This window comes from Miscanthus floridulus, chromosome 1 (genome assembly GCF_019320115.1).
Source record: "Miscanthus floridulus cultivar M001 chromosome 1, ASM1932011v1, whole genome shotgun sequence".
Lineage (NCBI taxonomy): Eukaryota > Viridiplantae > Streptophyta > Magnoliopsida > Poales > Poaceae > Miscanthus > Miscanthus floridulus.
Genome location: NC_089580.1, coordinates 169,063,147 through 169,070,736, shown reverse-complemented (window position 1 = coordinate 169,070,736; position 7,590 = coordinate 169,063,147).

Below are 7,590 nucleotides of genomic sequence, written 5' to 3'. Positions count from 1 at the left end.
AGCTTCTTACTAACACGAGTAGCAACTGAAGCTTGGGCATAAGGCTGAAGTTTGAGCTAAACAAACTCACCAACACTGAATGAACATTCAGTTCTGTGCTTGTCAGCCTGGGATTTCATACGCTGCTGAGCTCTCATCAATTGTTGCTACAGCAAAGCTTGAATGGCATGATGATGTTTGAACCAGTCAGCTAAATCTAGAACCAGAACATCCTGATTGGGGTCAATGCCAAAATGGCGCGGAGCATGAGCATAGAGAATCTCAAATGGGGTGTGTTGCATCGCTGAGTGATAACAAGTATTATACCAATATTCAACCAAATGCAACCATTGAGCCCAAGTTCCAGGACAAGAGTGGATAAAACATCTCAGGTATCCTTCAATACACTGATTTACTTGCTCAGTTTGGCCGTCACTCTGAGGGTGATATGCTGAGCTCATAGCCAATTCTGTACTAGCTAGCTTAAATAATTCTTTCCACAGAAGACTGGTAAAGATCTTATCCCTATCTGACACTATAGCAGTGGGCATTCCATGCAACTTATGAACATGTTCCATGAACAGATGAACCACTTGAAGTGCAGAAAATGGGTGTTTAAGCTTGATGAAATGTGAGTATTTGGAAAATTTGTCGACAACCACCAGAATGCAATTGGAGTTTGAGGAGGTAGGCAAACCTTCTATGAAGTCCATAGTGATGACCTTCCAGGCCTGATCAAGAATTGGTAATGGTTGAAGTAGGCTAGGGTATGAAACCCTTTCTGCTTTGGCTTGTTGACAGGTAACACAAGCATTCACAAACTCTTTAACAGAAGTTTTCATATTTTTCCAATGGGACAATCTTTTGATTCTCTGATAGGTAACTAGAAAATCAGAGTGTCCTCCTAGAGAACTAGCATGAAACTGATGTACTACCTTTTGTTGTAGCTGTTCAGAATGGCCAACCAAATAGCAGATTTATATTTGATGATACCTTGTTGTAGTGAAAAATGACCCTGAGGGCTTTGTAATGCAAGAGATGACAAAAGTTGTTGTGCATCTAAATTATCAGCATAACTGTCCTGCAGAGATTGCAGCCAAATAGGCTAAGCAACAGAAATTGCAGATAGGACAGAAGTTGCATGTGTAGCTCTGGACAGAGCATCAGCAACCTCATTAGTGTCACCCTTTTTGTAGCAGATCTTGTACTGATACCCCATCAATTTGGTCATAGCCTTTTGCTACCAGTAGGAATGTAACTTTTGATCTGTGAGATGAGTGAGACTTCTTTGGTCAGTCTGAATAATGAACTCAGCAGGTTGTAGATATGCCCTCCACTGATCCAAAGCTAATAAGATTGCCAAACTCTCTTTTTTCATATGTAGACAAGCCTTGAGTTCTGGGACCAACAGCCTATGGCAGAATCATCTAATCTAATGCCTCCCAAAAGTATTTGTTTTCCATTAGACACTAAGTACCCAAGAGGGGACACTAAACTACGCAGTTCCGTCGAGCACACCCCAAGAGAGAACTCAAAAATCTACATTTTTTCATCAGCATCATAAATGAGAGAATACAGCTTACAACATCCTCTTAAATCATTTCTTACATCACTTTATTACAGTAACAAAATATTACCCCAATTGATTATAATAGCGGAATATAACAATGTTATCAGAGTTATAGAGGAAACACGATTAATTTAATGACATGGTGTAGCATTAACATAGTGGATATTTTTATACAAGAGATGCTAGCAGATTTTACATCTTTTCTTATAAAAACCTTTAGTGATGGTTATAAATAAACACTACGGTTGTAGCGGGAAAGGAATCCTCTCTGAGCCCACCAGGAGGTTTCCACACACAAGAGTCAGCTCTATGTATCCTCCTGTTACCTGCAATAGGGGGAATAAAACTCTAAGTACTCGATTGTACTTAGCAAGACTTACCCGATAGGAGAAAAATAAAAGACTCCAAGGATATACAAGGCTTATTTAGCTTGTGGGTTATTGTATCTGCGGAAGCATTACTAAACATGCGTCTTTATATTAAATTTTATTAGCAGTCATCATTAGTTCATTAACTAACCATTCTATGTAAGCACCTATGCTACTTTCAAGCAGGTGGTAAGCAATCAGAATCATTTTATCACCTTTCAAGTTCCAGTTCTTACTATAGTGCTAGACCATAGCCAAGTCGTACCGTCTCATAGAAACGGCGATTCGTGAACCAGTGTATCCCAGCTAGGTACCCTGAAACACACGCCTCGTTTGTACCCTAGGCACAAACAAGATCAACCCATTCTACTCCTATCATGGGGTCTATGTCTCCATCCAAACTTGGACTCAAGCCCCCATACTTGAGACCCTGTCTCAGTATGGTGCTTAGACCTCCACCTTTTCTCACCTCCAATCAGTTGGTCTAGAAAGAGCCAGAACCCCATAACAAGAGCATAACGGGCCTTCCCGCTCTCATAAGCAAGTATGTGCTCAGGATATAAGTCTGTGACCTGACTACCATCCACAACAACAAACGGTCTTCATCGACATAGACGAAACAAGTACAATCCGAGCCTCACTCGAATGCCTAACTAAGTCTAGATCCAAAGTACCATTCCGCTCGGTCTTCAATTATAATTTCATATATATATTCCATGTGGATAGTAATATAAATAACATACAAGAATATCTTGGCTATCTCTCACGAGTGACAGGTAATCGACTCGACTTCTAATTACCGGATCCTATAGCATAGCAATGCTACATGATCCTGACATAATCCAGTATGACTCATAAGGATAAGTATATATATATATATATATATATATATATATATATATATATATATAGGAAGAGGCTATTCAGTAGCCGGCTACAAAATAAGTTATTCTGTTCTGTAGCCACCTCCATTTACTATAATTTTATATACTAATTTACCATAATGTCAATACATATTTACGAGTAGTTGGGTTACTATAACATATGGGAATATTTACCATAACGTTATAGTAAACTATTTTGTAAGGAGTTACTATAATCTCGTAAATTAACATAGTAATTATCGTAACTCAAAGTGGCTACAGAATAAGTTATTTTGTAGCCAGCTATAGGATAGTAGTTCTATATATATATATATATATATATATATATATATATATATATTATATATATATATATATAATATATATATATATATATGCAAGTGGGTTTCATTCAACTCCTTAAAACATAATGCACAAGCATAAGATAAAGTGCAGAATAATAGGGGTTATGCATCGGGGCTTGCATGGGTAAGATATAACCAAAAGTTCGCATTCCATCATAGTGACACGATCATTAAGGCATCATCTTTTCTGCTACATCAGTTGACTCCATGATCCATCGTTGTTCCTTATTATGATATACGTGGATACAACATAGAGGCGCAATTAATCAATGGTAATCGTAACTCTTAAATATACGATTACGCTCCACAAGCTAACAAGCCAGATTTAATGAGTAACGTACTGGTCTACATATCCACATCATCAAGTAAGGCTTTGTCCCCAGAAAAATGTTCTAGTTTTAAAATCCCAAGGTGCTTTGGTATTTTATTGATTAAATATATATTTTCGAACTATGGCTCATTTAGCTACCTTAGCAAACTAATTATTATGGAGCTACAAAAATTACAGTGAGCACCTAATAATGTTAGAGATTTACTGTAAAAAGTTTCAGAGCCAACACTATCACCAATTCCTCACAAAAATTCCTACAAGTTTATATCTTACAATATTAAGCATCTTAAATTAATTAGATAACTCTTGGAAATATTACAAAACTATGTTAACAAAATATACTAGCAGATAGATTACAATTTTAGGAACCTAACAAAATTTGTTTCATAATTTTTGGACACCTACATGATTTTAGATTAATTACACAAAACTGGTTCTTAAATAAAAATACAAAACTATTTCTAATTCTTTACTAAAAAGACGAACCAAACTGGCCCAACGTGGCCCACGCGCGGAGACGGCCCATGGTGGGGAGCCCACCCACACACTGGCATTTTAGCGAAAACGCCCCCGAGCTTCCTACTATGCTCGCAGCCATTATTCGACCTATTTACTCAGTCAGCACTTATGCACGAAAGACCCCGAGAGAAGCTGTCTTCGCATCGAGGAGGTCCCCGTGACCCCGCGCTTGCCGGCGCGGAGTGGACCGGTATGGCCCCGTTACACCGGTCAACCGAGACCCTTGGAGACCTAGCTATGGGACCGATGCTCACCTATGGAGGTGAAGCAGAGCGATGATGGGCGGTGGTTGCATGAATGGAGGTGAAGCAGAGCGGGCTCTCCCCGACGACGGGTGACCTACGGCGGCCCAACCGCATTTTGGTGAGCCACAGCGTGCAACATATAATAGAAGTGATGGGTAAGCATCAGTGATACACCATGATCCTACCCATGGTGGTGGCCTGGCTAGAAATGCCCCGAGCAAGTCTAGCCACGTGCGCACGGCGAGCTTGACGGCGAACCACAGCAACACGGCCATGTCAGCGGCGTGGAGGCGACTATAGGGTTGCAACTTGGGTGCGCACGACGAAGAGGGGTTCTAGGCAGGGCTAGTGGTGCGGTCAATACGACATGAGATGGCAAGGTTGGAGTTGGCCACGGTGAGGCGGACTAGGCCTTAATGGCACAGTGGCAGGAGTAAAGCTTCAAAATAGGAGCTCAGTCTGGCCATAATCAAGGCAGGATGGGGGCGATTGATGAGAGGCTATGAGGACGGAGCTGTGGGTGCATGGAATTGATGGGAGATGACCCCTCATAGGCAGGCGCATTGGCGCGGCTCGGCGGTAGCTGCAGAGAGAAGGAAAGAGAAAGACGGGGTGCGACTGGTGACTCGATGAGGCGAGCCTTGGCGGGATGCGGTTGACGCGACCAACGCGGCCCGTAGCCAAACGCTAATCAATAGGCATGCATGCTCACGACCGGCATGGCCCGCGCACCGCGGTGCCATAAATGGCATGGTGACGACGATCTAGCCTCATGTGCGTGGCATCAAAGTGGGCCAGTAATGCAGCACGGTGCAGTGGCAGACAACGTAGTGCAATGCAGTGGGCAGACACGAGCATGACGTGATGCGACACCAGCGGCAGCGGCTGTGTCATAGCATGAGGTCGGTCAGCGGTGTGGCAGCGCATGGGATAGGGACAGCGCCGCTCAACCGAGCAAGCCATAGCAACGATGGCTCCTCACAGTCGGGTCTGGGCGACTAGGCTAGCCAAGCGCGGCAACGCGCGTGCACACACAGAGCGCGCCAACACGGTGACGGCGTGCCCCTACGGCCTGGTGACCGTGCCCAGCCTAGAGGGCTAGCCTAAGAACGTGATGTGCATGGATTTTAAAGCAGCGACTACCACTAAACCATTGCCTCTAAACCAAAACCGACTTCACCACGCTAAAGTACTCACTTCGATGCAATCAACAATACCAAAACATGTAGCTAGTGTTTAAACATTTTAGCTAGAATTTAAATGTCAAGATAGCATTGTCTTACTACTTTTCCCATACTTAGAAAAGTTAAGGTTCAATTTAAACTAACAGCCATTAACACTTTTGTTACAATTTTTAAAAGGCCTAAACCCTATTAACTGCTACCAACAAGTATTTCATACAATAGTCCATACCTTATACTAACCCATAGGAGCAAAATGTTTAAGCACCATTTAACTATTTTGCTCAATATAATTCACCAAAATGGTATTTTACACAATAGTTCAAGTGTTTGCCGACTTAACGAAAAGAGCTTATCTTAAGGTCAAATTTGATTTTTGAGCTCCCAAAACACTAGTTAACATCATCTATTTTCCAAAAGTTAAAGTTGCATTTCCATCTACTAAACTTATACTTCAATTTTTATTTAAGTACTAAATACAAGTTATGTTTGATCCTTGTTCATAGAAATTGTTTTTCGCCTCACGTGCGTTATAAATTTTTAAAACCCAGAAACTTGTTAGGCTAATCCTTCTCAGACCTAAATCTAGGTGCTAAGCAAGCTAGTAACACTAGGGGTGTTACAGAGCCTTGCTCACATAGGTTATAGGATGACCCTGTTGGTGTAACACAGCACCAATGCCATAATCTAAGGCATCTGTCTCAACCACAAAAGGTTCTTGAAAGTTGGGAAGTGCAAGCACAGGAGCAGAGATAAGAGCCTGTTTGAGAAGATGGAATGCTTGTTCAGTGACCTAGGTCTAGACAAACTATACTCCTTTCTTGAGTAGATCATTTAGAGGTCTGGCTATGAGTCCAAAGTTTCTGACAAAACGCCTATAGTACCCTGCCAAGCCTAAGAAGCTTCTTAGCTCCTTAACAGAAGTTGGAGAAGGCCACTTTTGAACAATGGCAACTTTAGAAGGATTTGTTGCTACTCCATTAGGGCTCAACACATGACCCAAATAGTGTAACTGTTGCTTAGCAAAAGAGCACTTAGAGAGCTTGACCTTGAATTGATGCTACTGCAAGAGCTAAAAAACTTGTTCCACATGCTTGAGATGATCAGAATAATTACTGCTATAGATGAGGATATCATCAATGAATACTATAACACATTTTCTTAGCAATGGTGCCAGGACAAAGTTCATCATGGCTTGGAAAGTTGCTGGAGCCCCTATCAACCCATATGGCATGACCTTATACTCATAATGCCCATGATGAGTCTGAAATGCAGTTTTAAACTGATCATCTAGATTAACAAGTATTTGATGAAAGCTAGACTTAAGGTCCAAGGTGGTAAACCACTGTGCCCCATGTAATTCTTCAAATAATTTCTCAATGATAGGCAATGGATATTTGTTCTTTACTATATAAGCATTCAGTTTTTGAAAGTGCATCTAGCCCTTTAGTGGGTTTTGGATGATTGAATGACAACGTGATTAAAGGTCTAACTCGTTTGCTAAGTGTGGACAGGTAATAGGTTATCTCACAGGTACTTAATGAAAGCCAAAATGATGTGTTGTTGTATAAATAATCTAGTTCAAGCACAAGACAACAATGCAAATGGAATTTATGCAAATGCTCATTTATTGTGGGATTTCCATGTACTATGTGAGAGCAAGCTCATAAGAATTAATTAATAAGATATAAGGGATTGCATATGGAATGGTCTCATATTTGAAGCTTGCTAAATTAAAATGAAAAAGATAACAATACAAATGAATAGATGATTCAACACAAGATGTGACTTGATGGCTTGAGATGGTGAAGATAGCAAGGAAAGGCTTCGAGGTACTAAGCAAGGGTGAAGGGCAAGCGATGGCTTGGTGGCCGAAGAACCTAGCTAGGGTGAAGAAGAGAGTACTTGCATTTAGTTGAGGTACTAATCAAGCTATGATGGTCATATTGATGTGGAGGATCAAATCTATATTGGACAAAGTGTTTGAAGTGACTTGATGCATTTGGAGTTATTCATATTTGATGAATGGAATCAAGTCACATGCTTAAGATGGCTATGCTCAAGTGAAAAGATTAATATCAACATGTTGGCACCCTCACTTGATGAAGATTGGAATACACGACTTCGGTTGAAAGAGATCACCTCAAAGAGGTTTAAATTTGTTATACT